The sequence below is a fragment of the Protopterus annectens genome, chromosome 7.part0 (assembly GCF_019279795.1).
Source record: "Protopterus annectens isolate FY-2018-M chromosome 7.part0, PAN1.0, whole genome shotgun sequence".
Lineage (NCBI taxonomy): Eukaryota > Metazoa > Chordata > Ceratodontiformes > Protopteridae > Protopterus > Protopterus annectens.
This window is the reverse complement of record NC_056739.1, coordinates 1,485,359,258-1,485,380,656: the sequence shown is the minus strand read 5'-3', so window position 1 is coordinate 1,485,380,656 and position 21,399 is coordinate 1,485,359,258. Positions and strand designations below refer to the sequence as shown.

At 38.6% G+C, this 21,399-nt stretch overlaps 1 protein-coding gene across 3 annotated transcripts in view; it reads left to right on the top strand.

The window, feature by feature from the left end:
• Window positions 1-21,399, top strand: part of LHFPL4 (LHFPL tetraspan subfamily member 4) — a 1,031,502-nt gene that overhangs the window by 114,690 nt on the left and 895,413 nt on the right. The window lies entirely within an intron of this gene.

Here is a 21,399-nt window from a genome sequence, read left to right as displayed (position 1 = left end):
ATACCCTCTCAAATATATAAATAAAACTATTAAAGTCATCTCCCTCCCTGTACTGAGGAAAATGTTTACTGAACTTTATGGCTTCTGGGGTTTGGTCAATCTTTCCCTCATTGCCTCCATGACCCTGTTGAAGGGTTAGAAGCTCCTTTTCATGCTGACACTGCTTCTCCCTGTCTCCAGCCTCCGAACATCACTGCCTCTCATATTCTTCAGCTTCCATCTCCAAAAGTTCCTTTTTATGTTGATGCTGCTTCTCTCTCTCCTCAGTCTCTAAATGTTTGGCTTCCATCTCCAAATACCATAGTTCATATTGATGCTGTCTTTCCTCAGTTTCTGTTTCAAGTTTTTTTACTCCAAATAAATGTTTAAGTGCTCTAAAGAAAAGGTACACTGTCTTGTCTTGGAAAGCTGCTTACCCAGCACCAAACTGGATATCCTCCAAGCTCTTGGTCTGCTATGCAACTGCGACTAAGGCTGAGATCATTGCTTCCTTAGTCAATTTGGCATATACCAGTCCTTTGGCTTCACACACCTTGGCCTACTGGTTCCTGGTCAGCTTTCTATAATCCTCTGCTGACATCTTTGCCTGCTGTCCCTGATTAAACTGATTAAAAAATAATTAGAACTGTTGTGAAATGAAACTCTGTATGTTTATCTTGTGGTTGTTGAGAGTGCACACCTCAGTGACAACAACACACAGGCTACAAAAACTCAATTAAAATCCCACACTCCTGCCACCAAATAATGTAACAACCACCTTACTTAAACCCAGGGCATTAACTAAGGAGCCTCAATCCTCACAAGTGTCTCCGGTAAGCTAACGTCACTGAAAGCAGGTATAGAGCACACAATTTCCCCTATGGGTGCACTGGCAACAGGCTCCAAACCTGGGACTGTACTATTTGCTTCAATCCAGATTCCCAAATGAGTCTTCACACTACCCACTGCAGAGCACTGTGTTCCAGTTCTAGGTATTTGACACACTCACTCTTAAACATTTGATAATCACACATGCAAGCACTCTTGGGACAGACTGGCACAGATTTACCTGCTATGTTCTCTTTCAAAATACCACAACACCATTCAAAAAAGGTGTTCAATTATACTGAGTAAAATAAATCTTGATATGTAAGGTAGCATGCAATCCAAGCAGTAAGGCTTTTTAGAGTGGTCCTGGTGTTATCAGAATAAGCATAAACACTCTCAGGTTACTAAAGGTACTTTCTGAATAACCAGCCACAATAGAAGGTAGTAAAATATTTAATAAATAAAAATGATTTAAAAAAAAAATATATATATATATATATATATATATATATATATATATATATATTAAACAAACAACCCCAAGGCAAAGTCCCAATAAATCCCAATCGATAAATGTATCCCTTGTTTGAAAAAGCAGCAACAACCACGAAGTAATAAATGCAAATGTTGAACTGTATCGTAGTATAATGAAACAAATACTTTAATAAAACAAAAGAGATTACGTAAGCGCTTTCACAGAACCTGTTTTCCGCTTCATCATAAACTATCCATGTCCTTTGGATTCAGTGGCCTCTTTTTAATACATATGAATTGTTATAATAGTTATATGTTTACATTATAATATATTGTAGCTAGAATATGTTAGAGCATTTCAATATATGGATTGTTAAATGTAATATATTTGGCTCATATTCATACTACACATTTTATAGGAATGTATTTTAAAAATTATATACATATTTTAGCATGAAGTTATATGTTGGTGTATGTACATATTTACATTTTTTTGTTTGGATATAGTGTTTTGTTTAGCAGTATATATGAGTTGTTACAAAGTTATATATGCAATGTGAATTACATTATATTTAGTATATGTTAGAGCATTTTACTAAGGTAGTTCATTGTATGCAATATATTGGTTTTATACTTATGCTATACAGTTTATATTTCATAGAGTTCAATAATAATATACTAAGGGAATGTATAGTTTATGAAATGTCTATATACCTTTAAACTGATTGTTAAGGATGTGTTAATTAAACAATTAATAGATAATAGATTGTATAAAAGGGAAGGATTGTTTGGAACATTTAACGTCTGATGAAGTGGAAAACAGGTTCCGTGAAAGCGCTTACGTAATCTCTTTTGTTTTATTAAAGTATTTGTTTCATTATACTACGATACAGTTCGACATTTGCATTTATTACTTCGTGGTTGTTGCTGCTTTTTCAAACAAGGGATACATTTATCGATTGGGATATATATATATATATATATATATATATATATATATATATATATATATATATATATATATATATACTGAATAACTGATTTCAATAAACCACAAAGTTTCACACACAGGAAATTACACAAATAACACTGTAGGACAGGTTTCACACTGACTGAAGAAAAACTCTAACTGTCTAACTGGAGATCACTATCTGTCTAAAGATTAACTTCCCTGATTAATCTAATTAAGTCAGCAAGGCAATATGATACTCTTACTTCTGCAAGCAAAATAAAAATATATGTTCACTGTTCAGGCGACTGGAATAACAAATCCCATTATTTCTGCTGAACACCTCTGAAAAACTCTGCGTGATAAAGACTGATCTGGGAAACAACCACTAACTACTGAACAACTGATGCAACTGAACTGAACTGACTCAGAACCTGCTTTTTATAGCATAATTTTTAAAAGTCACAGAAAGCTGTTATGAGAATTTCTCATTTCAGACTTTTGAAAAGTAAACAAAAACAGCTGCTGTGGAGATTCCATTCCTTTCAATTCTGGCACATGATGACATCGCCTTCATGTCAGCTGACTGGCACAACCTGCATTCAGAATTCTTTTTAAAAGAGATGTATATTTGTTCAGCCAGAAGAACACTGTTTGATTCTAACATTTTATATAAACCAATGTAGTAATCAAAGAACATAAACTTATTTACACCTTTATAGCTAGTCATGCTGGCATCTATAACACAAGTTACATTTATAATTATAATGTATAATTTACAAGCCAGGCATGCTAGCACAGATAACAATATCTGATATCTTCATAGATAGATAGATCGATAGAGAGACAGGTAGATAGATATGCAGATTTATTTTCAGACAGATAGACATGACAAAAGATATGGGTATAGATGGATACCAAGGAATCTCACAGTTGAAGCTGATGCCCCAGTATTATGAAGTTATTAGAATTTACTTTTTGCTGGAAAGGATCTTTGCATTTTGTCATTCTCAATTCATTCAGCTTCTTTCTAAGGTTGAATCAGCCTGTGTTATGGGAGTAAAATCCATAGAAATGACATCTGCACCAAAAAGATTTCATGTTTTCACTTTATATTGTGGATTAAGTATTGTAGGTCTATGTTCTGGAAAATGTGCAGGGTTGCTAAAGTACGTAAAAAATCAAAAGCTTGTGTATTCTCAGTGCTACCTGTTCTGCCTGGACTAAAGCCATTGACAGCAGAATTGTGTAGGGTTACGACATTTGCCTTTTTTCACAGAATAGTCCTGGCTCATGTAGCTGCTAACCTAAAAATAAATAAAATAAAAATAAAAATATAAATAAATAAATAAAACAGAAAAAAAACAAGAAATACCACGTGTCGTAATATTTTATTGAAAAATGCTTCCAGCTGTCCATTGCACGTTGATCAAAATGTTCATACTGTGGCTGAAACAAATTAATACGACATTAAGTAACAGCAGCAGCAGTAAGTCTTTAGTTTGTTAATAAAGTGAAATCCGATGCATGTCACTGACTGTATTGTAGATTATTCTGTAAGATTCTACATTTCAGTAAGAAATGCCTCATTACTGGCATCTGACAGATTACAGCTGTGAGCAGAAAAGGCAAATTCAGTCAGAACATACTTTTTATCCATCTAGAGAAAAAGAAGGTATAATACGTGAACTGTATTTCTTAGAAATGGTTTCATTATGTATAGATAGAAGTCTAATGCCACTGCATTTATTGTCGACCTTCACAAACTGTTGGCTGACTGTTACATGTAGAAGTAGCTGTGACTCAGATCCAGTTAAGACCACTTCCTCCAGCAAAACTGTCACCATGGCTACACTGCTTTGACAAGCATGAAGCTCATCTTATCAGCTGCAGGTAACACAGCAGTCACCTACAAATGAAGACATCATGTACTCAATACCGCTATTTTGGCTGAACTGAATGCGATAGTCTTGGTACCCACCAAATCTTGGATAAATCTTTGACTGGATTTCAATAAAAATAATGCTTTCTGTTATTGCTGTATTATTTCTGGTGTGTATTCTTAGAAATGTTTCACTAAGCTTTACTAAGCAAATGCTTTGCAACATAAATATCCATAATAATGTTACAGTGACTATTTTAATGCAGACTAAATTATGATTGTCTACACATCCCTCATTCCATTGTTTCCTCTTCTTCCTTTGATTCCTTCATAGTCTCTGAAACTCAGTAAATTAATTTTAAAGTAATCCATGGATCTTCGTTCAGTTCTAAAATTTTCTCTTGTAGTGATATAAAGGAAGTTTTTGTCCAGTGTTAAGAAAAATTATCTGTAATTCTTCGCAGATGGTCCAAATTCTAATTCATTTATCAAAATTGTACTAAAATGTATACAAAATCCCAGAAACAGTGCAGAAGATCAGGGCTATAAGCTCTGTTTAAGAGGTTAGCATATGGTGATATGCAGAAGAAATTCATAGTTCTGTGCCCACTACTAGAGAATATTGTGTACTGCTAGATACTTATATTCCTAAATTCCATGTTTCAAATGTTGCATATTATGTTACTGCGGTGGTCCTTTGCTCTCTGACAGAAAGTTTTATCTCAAGAACCAGAATTTGATATATTTTTTGTTTGTGTTTGAAAATGTGCGGTACTGCTCAGAAATTAGTAATCTGCAGCCATTGTTAAATATAATTAAGTATGATGCTACGTAGAGATTCATCATCCCTGTATTACCTTACACTGGAAACTGCTGCAATACACTTCCTCTAACTTGTTGGTAATGCTGTATGATATTCCTCTTGTTTGTAGAATTAGTGTATGCTTATGTTGCTATAAGAGTTGTTAATTTTATGCTTAATATTAAACTATATTATTATCCTTAGCAGAGGTTTACTTTTATAAACCATGTTCTGGAATTGATGCTATAGTGCTATGTTGCATTTCATGATTTCATAGTTTGTGCGAAATATAGCACAGAAATTCAGAAATGGGAACTCCTGCTGGAAAACGCCAAATCAATATTTTATTTATAAAGCACCTTGTCAAAATATCTGAAGGAACACAGCATTACTATAAAGATTTAACTCTATAATCAGTAATGAAGTTCAGAATCAGGGTGAGAGTGAAGTCAAAACAAAAATGAGATCTACTCAATAAAAGGGCATAAGTCTTCAAATTAATAGAAATAAATTTAAAGTATCCATGCTACTGTTTAAAACTAACTGCTAAGAAATAGTTTTCAAATGACATTATGTATGATGTTTTGGTTCTTTGCCTGGTATGGGCAGACAATCTCTGGCACAGTAGTCCATATTTCTGGGCCCACTGCTGGCAGGTGTTGCATAACACTATGTAGGCATTTTTGGTTCTTTACCTTCTATCAGCTGGTACAATATAAAAACATTCACAACTTCACATCTTATTTTCATATCAGGTGCTGAAAGGTGCTACAGGATGCACAGCAAAATATCATGATTTATGGTTAGCAATAGAAAATGCAAAGTGCTTAAGTGCAGAATTCCACTGCCGTAGTCACATTGTGAAGTTTTCTGTCTATTGTGTGTTTTTGTATCACATTACTGATAACTAAAGCAGAGTACAATTTGTTAGTGCTTTATCCAGTAATGTACACTTTTATGTAGGATGTTAAGGTTTTCATACACAGTATGCCTACGTACTGTTCAATGCATGCCACTCACTTGTACTTGAGTTTTGAGACCACTGTGAAATGATGTGCAGAGATTCATGGTTTTGTAGCTTTTACTGGAAGATAATACATAACACTGCATCAGTGTTTTCAGTCCTATGCTTAGTGCTAGGAAATACTATATAATGCTGAATACAGGTTAGACTTTTGTGCCCAAAGTTGAATGGTGGTTCAGTGCATGAGGTTGTACATAGTTTTGTACCTAATATTACAACACAATGTGCAAAATATTTTAGTTCGGTAGCCAGCATTGAAATATGCTATATAATAGCCCACAAACTGTATTGGTTTTGCGAGTGTGCATGTGGATAATGCCATGGCTTGGATCCAATTTCAGAACGCGCAGTGCCATAAGAAATTCGTCATTTTGCAGCTATATCAGGAACCTGTAGTATGCTATATGAAATGTCATGGCTGATTCTACTCAGTACCACAAGATGTTAAGTTAAGTACTAGCTTCAAGTTTTGCCTCCAGCACTAGAAAACTGAGGGCAGTATTGTGTAGCATATCTTAAGTTTGTATTTGTTGCTAAAAGATGCCATAAGATGCCATTTCCAAACAAACCACTCATTCCTGTACTGGAAAATCACTTACAATGTTTGTATGAGCTTTTGGTTTTGTTGTTAGCAAAGAAATATCTTTTCCTACACTCTTCAGAAGTTTATCATTCTGTGTTATACATTGCTCTTTACTGAAAGATATGCATACTTTCTTGGTTTTCTGCCATGCATCAGAACGTTCTGAATGGTACTGCATACAAATATAGGATTGTGCTGAATGTTATAGTTCTGTGCCAAGTACTGAAAATTATGTCCAATACTGCATGGTATTTCAGGTTCTGGACTCAGAAGAGGAAAACTGAATATGGTTTGTGACATGACCCACCATGGTTCAATGTAAGATCTCATGGTTTTATGCATGGTTTTGGTACATAGCATACAGTTTTTGCAGATGTTTCAGTCTCATTGCTCATGACTGCAAAGTACAATAAATTATTATTTAGAATGTCATGCATCTGTGGCCTATATTGGTTGATAGTGTATGATTATGTAGGGCTTCATGGTTTGGAATTTAGTACTTGAAATGTATAACATTATTTTATGCTTTTGAGAACTGTCCCTCTCATTGCCTAGTATTAAAATGGTATATATATGATTTCATAAAACAACGTGGTTCTGTGTTTCATGTGAAAAGTTCCTGGCTTTGTGTTTCAGACTTAAATAGCTTCACTGTTCTATACAGAATTCATTGTTCTGTGCCATTCATCCATTCATGCATGTGCAATGCCTGCTTTATACAAATCAATGACATAAGAGTCCAAGATGCAATGTTAATTCATCAGAACATAAACACACACACATAAACACACACACACACACACACACACACACACACACACACACACACACACACACACACACACACACGCGTGCGCGCGCACACACACACACATATGCACTCATTCAAATAGGTGAAATGTTATCACAAGTACACCAACCTACCTGCATGTCTGTGAGATGTAGGAAGAAACCAGAGTCCCAAGCAGAAAACCTATGCAGGTACAAGAAAGACCTGTAAACTCCATAAATGAGACACCCCAAGTGGTAATTGAACCAGAGAAGCAAATTTTGTGAGTAAACAATGCAAACTGCTTCTCAGCTGTGCTACCATGTTCTGTACCAGGTGCTGGTAAATGCTGTCACACGTTTTGAACAATTTTGTGGTTTTGGGATACACACTAGCAGTTGCGTTATACTATAAACATGTTTATAGTAGGGGAAACTCTGTATAATGCTCAGCAATGATTCTGTGCTTAGTGTTGATATATGCAGAAACACAGGAACATAGGAAAATGCTGGGCAACTGAACATGTCTAGTCCTATACACTTTTAAGTAGACACCCTCAAAGCTCTTGTCACTCTTCTCAAGCAATAATGTGCTTCCCACCCAAACTGAGCAAAGCTGTACATGACAGTCCTGGTGTAAATCACCCATCCAGTCATCAGAGATGAAATAATGTCTGTGAGAAAAGGAAGGGCAAAGCCCTATTTTTCTGATCGGGATGATATTTATGCTACACACTCCTTGTCCGATAATAATTTAAGGTACCTAATTACCTTTAGTAGGAGAAGTAAAAGTATAGAATAAGTTATTAGAAAAAACTGGTACATATTAAAAGCTATGCCAGGTTATGGTAAATGGATTCCAAATAGACCATACTTTACCTATAGAAACTGCAATAGTCTCAAGAAACGTTTGTTATAAAGACTTTAATTTGAATAGAACAGAATCTATGTTGTACAATAAGAAAGGTACTTATCCATGTTATAATTGTGCATGCTATGCTAATATAGGTTCATAGGTTCATAGGTTGGTACTAGGCTATCGGCCCTAGGGCCTATACAAGCCTAGCCATAATAATTCCCTGGCTATTTCTTCCCACACTATTTACTTCCCTGGACCCCTGTCTAGCAGGGCGACTGACATGATCCCTGGGGTGAATTTCCTTTCTCCCATCCAATCATCAAGGTTCCTTTTGAAGAGGGCCAAAGAGGTGCTCTGCTTGACATATATGGGTGGTCTATTCCAGAGTCTGGGGAGTCTCTGGGTCAGGAAACCTATCCCTCCAGCATGTTTTGTGTATTGTGATGACAAGGTTTAGATCTCTGGAGTGTGTGGCTCTGAGGGATTGGGATTTCTTTAAGTGTAGCATGTCCAACAACTCTGATTTTTACATGGCCTTGTATGTTAAGCAGAGATCACCTTGGACTAGACAATATGCGACAGAGTATAGCTGGAGGTTTTTAAGGCAGTCAGCATAGGGCATCTACTTTAGGCCTGTGATTCTTTTAGTGAGGTATTTCTGCGGCCTTTCCAGTTGTTGCAGATGTCTTGAGAGGTACATACCAAATGGGGCGTTGTATTCTATAATGGGTCTAATGAGGGATGAGTACAGTGGGACAATGACCTCCTTTTTTCTGGATGAAAAGCCCTTAGTGATGAGGTGTGCCACATAGAAGGATTTCCTGACTGTTGTGGCAATGTGGTTATTGAAGGTGAGACCACTGTCCACGTGTCCCTAAGTCTCTTATCACACTTTCGGTGTTTAGTGTACTGCCACCTATATGTGGTAATTCAAGGGTACATGTTTTTTCCCAAAGGGGATAACTATACATTTCTTGGCATTGAGCTTCAGCCCATGGCTCTGGCACCAAGCATCTGTTTCTGTTACGCCCTTTTGTAGAGTATCTACATCATTTGGGGATTCAATAATGGCTCCCAGTTTGCACTCATGTGCGAACTTTGTTAGCCAGAGTCCCTTAGTGTTGAGGTGTGCCACATAGAAGGATTTCCTGACTGTTGTGGCAATGTGGTTATTGAAGGTGAGACCACTGTCCACGTGTCCCTAAGTCTCTTATCACACTTTCGGTGTTTAGTGTACTGCCACCTATATGTGGTAATTCAAGGGTACATGTTTTTTCCCAAAGGGGATAACTATACATTTCTTGGCATTGAGCTTCAGCCCATGGCTCTGGCACCAAGCATCTGTTTCTGTTACGCCCTTTTGTAGAGTATCTACATCATTTGGGGATTCAATAATGGCTCCCAGTTTGCACTCATGTGCGAACTTTGTTAGCCAGAGTCCCTTAGTGTTGACCTGTACTTCAGAGAAGTAGATGCCAAACAAGGGAGGTCCCAGGACTGAACCCTGAGGTACTCCACTTGTCACTTGTCTGGAGCTGGATTTGGAGTCAGCTACTTTTACAGTGTGGGTTCTGTCAGTAAGCCAGTTGGCAACCCATAGAGTGACGTAGGGATTAATGCCCAGCTTAGTAAGTTTATCTATGATTCCAGAGTGGGGAATGGTGTCAAAGGCCTTGGCAAGGTACAGATAGGCTGTATGGACTGCCTTACCCTCGTCCACGGCTCTGGAGACTGATTTGAAGAAGTCAATCAGGTTCAGGAGACAAGATTGGCCCTTCACGAACCCAAATTGGGTGGGGTCCAGTATTTTAAGGTTGCCAATGTCTTTGTTTATAAGTTCCATGATAATGTTCTATGGTCTTGCAGATCAGGCTCGTCAGACTGATGGGTCGGTAGTTCCCGGGATCCAAGGTGGATCCCCCCTTGTGGAGTGGGATAATTGTAGCTGTGCACCACTCAGTAGACATGAAGCCTGAGGTGAGGGTAAGATTAAACATGACACTTAGGTGAGGTGCCAGTTTATTTTGTAGTTCATGTAGTATACAGCCCGGGATGTCATCTGGTCCCATGGATGGTGTATTCTTAGCTTTGGAGAGTGCATTTTTTACCTGTGTGGCCTTTATTACTGGAATTTGGCAATCTTTTGGTATTGAGATGGGCCATTTAGGCAGTGAGAGGGGGGTGAAGTTAGCACTGAATCGACTACCAGGATATTGGCAATATCCTTGGGATCAGTATATTTAATGCCATTCTGTTGTAGCTCAGATCAGATCTGAGCATTGCCATTTAGATTCTTGACACAGTTATAGAATGCCTTGTGGTTGTCTTTAGAATCTTTGTCAATTTTATTTTCGTAACTAGCTTTGGAGGATTTTATGAGGGATCTCAGCTTCTTACTGAGCCTGGTAAGGGAGTTTTTTGCATCCTGGGATTTTCCTCTTTTCTGTAACAGTTTCTTCCTTTTGTTGTAAACTTTGTTTATGGCAGGGGACCACCAGATTGGCTTCCTTTTTTTGGAGGAGAGCATCTTGGTTCTATTTGGGATGGCACGATTCATGCATGAGTGGATGCGCTTGTGCCTTAGTGTAGGACTCAGCAGTCAAACTTTCAGTTTCCATCTGCATGGGTGTCATGAAGTTTGTAACTTCTGACTTGAGTAGCATGAAGTTGGCTTTGGAGAAGTTTTTTATGGAGGTTTCCTTACTGGGGAGTGGGGGTGGGATGTGGATGTTAAGGGTGATTAGCATATGGTCTGATCTGACCAATGAGGGGGTGACCATAGGTGTGGAGCATCAATTTCCCATGTTGGTAATGACCATGTCTAGGATATTGGAGCCCCTGGTGGGACTATGGATTAGTTGATCCAGGGCATTGGAATTTATGAATTCCAAGAACCGTTGGGCAAAGGTGTTGGTACAATGACTGAATTTGTACATCCATGTAATGGGAGGAAATTTGAATTTCATTGTACAGCTACATGTAATACAAGTAATGTCATCTACTTAGCTTTATGCCAACAATGTTCATGTTTCTATGTTGGCAAATTGACAAGAAGGCTAAGAGATAGAATTGTGGAACATACGTCAGAAATAAGAAGACAAATAGTGACAAATTCTTTAGCTCAACACATACAGGAGTTAGGTATGACACACATTTTCTCTTTTTGTGTAACAGATACCCTTGCCACCAATATTAGACATAGAGATATGGTTAACAGATTGGACACAAGGGAATATGAGTGGATTATTCGTTTAAATGCTGACACTCATCCTGGTTTGAATAAACAAGTTACAATTAAACCCATTTTGAAGAAGAAACAACAAGAAGTAAAATAAAATAAAAAATAAAAGATTGTCACTTTTGAACATTGATAATATATATTGTAATATATTTAGGCCGATATGCATATAGATGCTATAATGTAGCCATAGCTAGCACATGAATACGTTAGGTCTATAATAACTCTGTAAAATTGTTGTTTAAAAAATTGTTTTTCGAATATGGTGTGCAGTTTCTTACAGAATAGAGAAGGAACATACTGTCTCATCTATATGTGTCTATTTAGTGTTTTTTGTAAGTGCAATATGCCTTCCACTAAGCTTTTTAGCAACTGGCAATTTAAAAGTTCTTGATTTATTGAAATGTGATATATTCCTTTAAGACCTTTAGATGAGAAATCTATGCAATTACTGTTTCCTTAATTAATTTATTAAGTTTGATTCATGATAGGTAGGCTGTGTTATGTGTCCTTTTGTATTTTAAGTACAAAGGATGTGATGTCCTGACGAATTTTATCTAACACTGAAGAAGGAGTTTTTGTCTGAAAGCTTTGTTTTAGTAAACGTTTTGTGGTATAGCATTGTGGAACTTGCTTTTGATTATTATTTTGGACTTCTTTACCGCTGGTTCCACTTTATCTCTGGTTCACTATATTTTTGTTACTCTCTTATGGCTCAAAACACAAGGTACAGGTCACCTTGGTGCAGCCAGCAGAGGAGTAGCTAGGGTGGGACAAAGAGGACAGCTATCCATGTGCAATGTGTTGGGGTGCAGATGGCAGTTGATTAGTAGTGCAGTATAGTATGAAAATTAATGCCATTACTCTTTTGGGAGTCAGGACTGAAGTGCTGTGTGTGTGTCTGTGTAATTTAAGGTGTAGCAAACCACTTTCTATAAACATAGCAAGCAGTTTGCTACAGTTTTAACAGTTTTAAAAGTAGAAAGAGCTTTTTTTGTCCTGAAGTAAACACTAGAGGACCTTATTTTTTTCTCAAGTGTTTTTTTCTCCTCAACTTAAAGTTGAATAGAGCACCAGATTAGCAGATGCCACAGGGTGGCTGAATAGCTAGCTGCAGCTCTAGTAGCTGTCAGTATTACTAAGTGTAAGGGGAGTTCTGTTGCTGCAGCTCCAGAAGTTGGCAGTACTACTCAGCATAAGGGTAGTTCTGTTGCTGCAACTTCAGTAGCTGGCAGTACTACTGAGCATAAGTGGAGTTCTGTTGCTGCAGCTAGAGTAGCTGACAGTACTACTGAGCGTAAGGGGAGTTCTGTTGCTGCAGCTCCAGTAGCTGGCAGTACTACTGAGCATAAGGGGAGTTCTGTTGCTGCAGCTCCAGTAGCTGGCAGTACTACTGAGCATATGGGTAGTTCTGTTGCTGCAGGTCCAGCAGCTGGCAGTACTACTGAGCATAAGGGGAGTTCTGTTGCTGCAGCTCCAGTAGCCGGCAGTACAACTGAGCATATGGGTAGTTATGTTGCTGCAGGTCAAGCAGGTGGCAGTACTACTGAGTATAAGGGAAGTTCTGTTGCTGCAGCTCCAGTAGCTGGCAGTAGTACTGAGCATAAGGGGAGTTCTGTTAATCTATCGAACACACAAACATTCCACTTATGCTGTGCTGACGATGCCATAAGAAGGCTGAAACATGCATGTCCACAGCTAGTGGAGTTTAGCTTTATTGGCCTGAATTTCTCCCTATATAGACTTAAAAAGGAAAAAAGTCATGGATATTCAGAATTGCCATATAGCTGAAACACCTGATGTCCTTAAGGTTTATTTGTATATATCCCATGTTGCCTCTAATACAAGAGGTTATAGAAACACATGGTGGAAAGTCTAGCCTTGCTAGATTTTTCTTTTGGTTTTTACTGATTGGTTTTTCTGTGTGACCTTTTTACTCATTGTTTTAGTTTGTTGGCTGGGATATTTTTCAGAAACCTTAATGGTTAGGATATCAGCTGGGTACGACAAACCTGTGTTTCCAAAGGTTAGCCAGACATTCCACTTATACTATGCTGATGATGCCATAAGAAGGCTGAAACATACTACTGAGCATAAGGGGAGTTCTGTTGCTGCAGGTCCAGCAGCTAGAATTGCTACTGAGCATAAGGGGAGTTCTGCTGCTGTGGCTCCAGCAGCTGGCAGTACTACTGAGTATAAGGGGAGTTCTATTGCTGCAGCTCCAGCAGCTGGCAGTACTACTGAGCATATGGGGAGTTCTGTTGCTGTAGCTAGAATACCTGGCAGTACTACTGAGCATAAGGGTTGTTCTGTTGCTGCAGCTCCAGCATCTGGCAGTACTACTGAGCATAAAGGGAGTTTTGTTGCTGCAGGTCCAGCAGCTGGCAGTACTCCTGAGCATAAGGGGAATTCTGTTGCTGCAGCTGCAGCAGCTGGCAGTACTACTGAACGTAACGGGAGTTCTGTTGCTGCAGCTAGAGTAGCTGGCAGTACTACTGAGCGTAAGGGGAGTTCTGTTGCTGCAGCTCCAGCAGCTGACAGTACTACTGAGTGTAAAGGGAGTTCTGTTGCTGCAACTCCAGCAGCTGGCAGTACTACTGAGTATAATGAGAGTTCTGTTGCTGCAGCTCCAGCAGCTGGCATGACTACTGAGCATATTGGGAGTTCTGTTGCTGCAGCTCCAGCAGCTGAAAGTACTTTTGAGCATAAGGGGAATTCTGTTGCTGCAGGTCCAGCAGCTGGCAGGACTACTGAGCATATTGGGAGTTCTTTTGTTGCAGGTCCAGCAGCTGGCATTGCCACTGAGCATAAGGGGAGTTCTGTGTCTGCAGCTCCAGCAGCTGGAAGTACTACTGAGTATAAGGGGAGTTCTATTGTTGCAGCTCCAGCAGCTGGAAGTACTACTGAGCAGAAGGGGAGCCCTGTTGCTGCAGCTCCAGCAGCTGGCAGGACTACTGAGCATATTGGGAGTTCTGTTGTTGCAGGTCCAGCAACTGGCAGTACTACTGAGTATAAGGAGAGTTCTGTTGCTGCAGTTCCAGCAGCTGGCAGGACTACTGAGCATATTGGGAGTTTTGTTGTTGCAGGTCAAGCAGCTGGCAGTACCACTGAGCATAATGGGAGTTCTGTGTCTGCAGCTCCAGCAGCTGGAAGTACTACTGAGTATAAGGGGAGTTCTATTGTTGCAGCTCCAGCAGCTGGAAGTACTACCGAGCATAAGGGGAGTTCTATTGCTGCAGCTCCAGCAGCTGGCAGTACTACTGAGCATATGGGGAGTTCTGTTGCTGCAGCTAGAGTAGCTGGCAGTACTACTGAGTGTAAGGGGAGTTCTGTTGCTGCAGCTCCAGCAGCTGAAAGTACTTTTGAGCATAAGGGGAATGCTGTTGCTGCAGCTCCAGCAGCTGACAGTACCATTGAGTATAAGGGGAGTTCTGTTGCTGCAGCTCCAGCAGCTGACAGTACCACTAAGTATAAGGGGAGTTCTGTTGCTGCAAGTCCAGCAGCTGGCAGTACTACTGAGTATAAGGGGAGTTCTGTTGGTGCAGCTCCAGCAGCTGACAGTACCACTGAGTATAAGGGGAGTTCTGTTGCTGCAGCTCCAGCAGCTGGCAGTACTACTGAGTATAAGGGGAGTTCTGTTGGTGCAGCTCCAGCAGCTGACAGTACCACTGAGTATAAGGGGAGTTCTGTTGCTGCAGTTCCAGCAGCTGACAGTACCACTGAGTATAAGGGGAGTTCTGTTGCTGCAGCTCCAGCAGCTGGCAGTACTGAGCACAAGGGGGATTCTGTTGCTGCAGGTCCTGCAGCTGAAAGTGCTACTGAGCATAAGGGTAATTCTGCTGCTGCAGATCCAGCAGCTGACAGTACCACTGAGCAAAAGGGAAGTTCTGTTGCTGCAGCTCCAGCCGCTGGCAGTACTACTGAGTATAAGGGAAGTTCTGTTGCTGCAGGTCCAGCTGCTGGCAGTACTATTGAGTATAAGGGGAGTTCTGTTAAACTATCAAACACACAAACATTCCAATTATGCTGTGCTGATGATGCCATAAGAGCCCTGATACATGCATGTCCACAGCTAGTGGGGTTTGATTTTATTGGCCTGAATTTGTCTGTGTATATACTTAAAAAGAAAAAAGTCATGGACATTTCAAAGCTGCCATGTAGCTGAAACACCTGATGTCCTTAAAGGGTCATTTGCATACATCCCATGATTCACTGAGTAAATCAGTAATCTTTCACATTATTGATACTGAAACTATTAGGAATCTGCACAAAGGTGGGCCATCTACAGGCCCTGGAAAGTACAGACCCATAATTCTCACTAGTCTTATATGTAAAGCCATGGAAAGAATTATCATGGAGATGATCAGTAGAGATATAGTAAACCTCCAGACACTGGACCCAACCCAGTTTGATTTCATCAAGGGTGGATCATGCCTACTCAACCTGGTGGACTTCTTTGAGAGAGTCACCAAAGCAATGGATGAGGACAAAATCATTCACACTACCTACCTTGACCTGGCCAAGGCATTTGACCCAATACCCCACTCGGACATTGTTGACAAACTCAAGAGGTTAGGTACAAACCCATATGTCACCTGGTGGATAGCCAGCTGGCTCACAGACAGGACCCAGGAAGTTAGAATTGGGGACTCCACTTCTACAAAGAGGCCAGTCACAAATGGGGTTCCTCAGGGATAAGTCCTTGGACCGCTCCTTTTTGGCAATTACTTCTCAGAGGTCAAGGCCAATGTCAGTGGTCTCTGGCTGACTAAATTTGTAGATGACTGCAAATTAGGAGCTGTCATTGAATCTCATACTGACACAAATCTTCTCCAGGAGGGGTTGACACAGACAAACAACTGGTGTCAGAGCCATGGACTAAAACTAAATGCCAAGAAATGCATAATAGTATCCTTTGGGAAGTCATCCATCCTTGTTAACCATCATATTGACAACACATCCCTTAGAGATGACCCAGAAGTCAGGGACTTAGGGACATACATAGATAGTAATCTAGCCTTTGACCATCACATGTCTACAGTGGTGAGGAAATCATTCTATGTTGCGCAATTTATAAACAAAGGTATGGCATCTAATTCCAAGGAAGTCATTGTTCCATTGTATTTGGCATTCATCAGACCTAGCATTGAGTACAATGCCCCATTTGGTATGTACCTAACCAGGCATATCCAACAATTGGAATGTCCACACAGGTTCCTCACTAAAACAATACAGAGCATAAGTAAAATGCCCTATGCAGACTGCCTCAAGACCCTATCCCTGTATTCTGCCTCCTACAGGTTTTTGAGGGGAGATCTATGCCTGACATACAGAGCATTGTCAGACCCCACTCTGATGGACCTCCTGCATATCCACAAAACAAACAGCACCAGAATTATCTGTTCTAAAGACTTAAACCTTGCCTGTGATATAAATAGGGCCTGCTGGAGAGATAGGTATGTATCCCAGGGATTACCCCATCTATGGAACAGGCTCCCCATCCATGTGAAGCAGAGTTCTTCCCTAGTCCAATTCAAGTGCAACTTGGACAATTGGATGGGAAACCAAAAATTCATCCCTGGTTTGGCACTTATGTCTCTAATGGACACAGGCAACCTGCAAATGGTTTATCTCCCAGGCCCTAGCTTCTAAATGTTTCATCTCCCAAGACCCTGCTTACACTTATCAAGGGTATCAGAACTCAGGGATTTGGGATGCATGGCTAGGCTTAAAAAGGCCCTTGTGGTCATTAGCCTAGAAAACACCTATTAGCCTATGAAATAAGGACTGGACATCCATTGTCACAAAGTAATACTTCAAATCTAGTAGTTGTGCCTTAGTATACTCATACAGGTTATTCAAAAATTGTTTAGAGTCCCTCAGGACCCTGTCATTCCTATCCAAAACTGGGCATAAGTGCTTCTCCACATAGAGAGAGAAGGGTTCCGTACTCCAATTACAGCCTGCTACAATTGGCCTCAGTGATGGTTTGTGGCCATTCTTATGTATTTGTGGGAGCCTCTGGATAACAGGAATCAGGGCTTGTCAACCAAAAAATATTTATATGGATCAAGGTTAATCACTCTGCTAACTAAACAATCATCTATCACCTTATAGTGGGAACTATCACCCAACATTTGCTTCACGGTATTAAAATAATCAGTTCTGCCCATGACAGCTACCGACCTGCTTTTATCAGCTGTCTAATCACTATTGTTCGATCATCTTGTAAATTCACCAAAGCCAAATGTTCTCTATAGGTGAGGTTATTGTTATATATATATATATATATATATATATATATATATATATATATATATATATATATTTTTTTTTTTATATGTCTAGCTGAACATTGCTTTTTACGCATTTTTTTGAATACTAATATTTTTATCTTATTTTTTTAATTGAAACACTATATGCTGATGATGGTGCTGTTTTCTGATTGGCTAGGATCATTTTGCTATGGTTATAAATAATAATGGGGTAGAGCTTTTATGGTCTGATGAAGCTGTGGTGAAAGCACTTATCTGTTTTTATTTTCTATTAAATTATTTATTTTATGATTCCTTGGTCAGTGTTTTATTCCGCTGCTACTTTTGTTTTTTTTGTATTATAGTTTTATCAATGGAATATTTATTCCTGGGAGTGTAATTGGTTGGACATAATAACAGATAAAATTCTACCACAAGAAAACAAGCTAGTAAGGGAAAGGAAGGGGAGAATTCAAATACCATAATGGAAGTATCAAATTTAGAAAACTATAAAGCAGTTAAGACAAGGAGTGTCACTGTTAGAGGGGTATATAAGGGAACAGATCAACAAAAATACTCAGAAAGATAGATGTGATAAAAGCAATGTACAGTATTATAACAGACTAGGAACAGTCATGTACTATCACAAGTAATAAACTAAAAATATCAGCACAGGCAGAAAAACTTAGGAGATATACAGATAAATATAAAGGAAAAGTACAAAATAAGCAATTTATTGATGATGGCAAAAGGTTTTATAGAGAATTGAAAAATAAGGTAAAAGGAACTGAAAGACCATCCAAAAAAGAAGAAATAGATACATTTTTAATGAGGTATTTATGAAGATCCTGTGGAACATAACAAAGATGCTAAATGAATAGAAGAATTAAAAGAACGAATAAAAAGTTCAAATGTACAGGATATGAAATGGGATGAAGTAACAGCCAGAGAGATTGAAACAAAGTTAAGAAAAGCCTCTAAGTGGAAAACACCAGGCCCAGATGCAGTACCTAACTTCTGGTTAAAAGTATTAACATTTTTGCGCGGAGATTTAGCCATGAGTAAGAACTATTTATATGCATACCCTGAACAGACACCTACCAGGTTAACAACAAGAAAAACAATACTCCTAGTTAACAGTGAACCTGTAAACTAGGCTAAAAATTATAGACCAGTTACTTGCCTTCCAACTGCGTATAAACTATACACCGGAATTGATGCTGACAGAGTTTATAGTCATTTAGAAGAAAACCCAATCATGGCAATAGAACAAAAAGGGCATTAGGAGAAAGTCATATGGAACAAACAATCATTTGTTGCTAAATAAAATCATAGTGGAGAACTGTAAAAGGGGGAAGAATCTAAGTATGGTGTGGATTGACTACAAAAAAACTTTTGGTGGTATCCCACATTCATGGATAAAAGAGTGCTTAAAAATGTATAAGATACATCCTTACACTGATTAACTACATTACAGTGACCATGAAACAGTGGCAGACCACTTTGCAATTAAGTCATGATAAAGGACAAATTATTATTCCAGGGATAAAAATCCAAAGGGGGATATTCCAGGGTGACTCCCTGTCACCTCTGCTATTCTGTCTTGCCCTTAACCCATTAAGCTGTCTACTTAACAGATTAGGCCATGGCTATAATTTGGCTCCTAGAAAGCAACAACATGTAAAGACTTCTCATTTTCTATGTATAAAAAGTCGAATTGCCACAGCAGAAGGAAAATTCTTTATTGCAAGGACAAAGTGAGCACTTTCACGACCTTCAAGGTCGCTTCATCAGACTTGATAAAACATCCCATGCCTTCCTTGATATATATACTTTCAAAGTGACCAATCAGTTAAGACAATTAAATATTTATATCAGATTCAATTAATTTAAAAATAGTAGAAAAAAATATAACTAGACATAAACTAAACTACAAGAGATAACCCTGAAACTGATTCCAAGGATGAGAAACTCAGGTTCCCCATTACATATGCAAGTTATGTCAGTCAATTTTGTGATATATTTAGGAAGAACTGGAACATATTGTTAGCCACTAAAGAACTTGAAGTCGTCACAGACTCTGGACCTCACTTCTCATTTACAAACAAAAAATCACTTAAAAGGTAGTTATGTTATAAAACCCAAACACATAAGTTGCTGAATGCATCAGATAGGATAGGGACATATATGTGTAGGAACTGCAGAGCTTGTAAGCACATTTTCTCATGTAACACTTTCGTACATCCACAGCAAAAGTTTAGAATTGAATTTAATTTCTATTCAGACTGCAGGACTAGAAACATAGTCTATCTGAGTTTTTGCCAATATTGTATTGTAAAGTTTTTTTATGTGGGCAAGATTAATAGAATGCTCACAGAACGCATTTTAGAACATATGAGAGACATAGTAAACAAAAAAGGAGAGTAGTGTCCTAGCTAAACATGTAGAAGCTGTAGGGATGCACCATGTTTTTAAATTTTTAGTTTTAGAAGTTCTGGAAGAAAATATCAGAGGGGGTGACATTAGAAACAGAACAGAAGAGGCTGAGCAAAAATGGATTCTGCAACTAAATGCAGACAAACCTCCAGGCATTAATGAAACTGTTTCTTTGAAACCATTTTTAAAGGCAAGAGCCTTAAAGCACTAATTCCCTTCTACATAGTTCTATAGCCATTCACAATTGAGCTTGCATACTGTTTTTAACAGTTTTATGTCTATTTATGTTTTTTTCTACTATTTTTAAATTAATTGAATCTGATATAAATATTTAATTGTTTGTCTTAACTGATTGGTCACTTTGAAAGTATATATATCAAGGAAGACATGGGATGTTTTATCAAGTCTGATGAAGCAACCTGGAAGGTCGTGAAAGCGCTCACTTTGTCCTTGCAATAAAGAATTTTCCTTCTACTGTGGCAGTTCAACTTTTTATACATACTATTTGCTCTGAGGTGAAGGCCGATCTGTTCATCTGTTACCTGTGTTTTTGTCTTTCTCTTTGTACTTCTCATTTTCTCTTTGTCGATGATATAAACTGTATAGCTCCTCAGATGAGGAACTGAAAACACAACTACAAGTTGTCAAAACCTTTTCAGATGATGTAAGAATGTCATTTGGTTTTGATAAGTGTGCAAAAGCAACCTTTAAAGCAGGAAAACTGCAGCACCAAGAAAACATCAGTTTGGGACAATAATGTGATCTAAAAGAACCTGAGCAAGAGGGAGTTTATAAATATTTGGGAATTGATGAAGTATTAATAATAAAACATGAACAAATGCAAATAAAACTTAGTAAAGAATATTTTAGAAGACTTAAATTAATCCTGAGAACAGAGTTGACATCTAGGAACAAAATTCAAGCTCTAAACCAATTTGCTCTTCCTGTCCTAAGTTACAGTTTTGGAGTGACTGCCTTGCTCCAAAACGTGTTGGATAGATTAGACAGGAAAACAAGAAGGATGCTTCATGCTCCCCAAATGATTTCTAAAAATCACTGCATACCAAGATTATATATTCCCCATTCTGAAGGAAGTATGGGCCTACTTGAAATTGATTACATGTATAGATCTGCAATCGTGGGACTGCACACATATCTGCTGACCTCACAGGACCCAAACATAGTGAAAGTTTTAAAACATGAGGAAAATAAATCTAAGATGACTTCCCTTGTCAGCCTAGCAGAAGCATATCAGTGTCAAGCAGGAATGGAAATCAAACCAGAAGTAGATAAAAATCAGGTGCAACTGAATGTGCCAAAAAA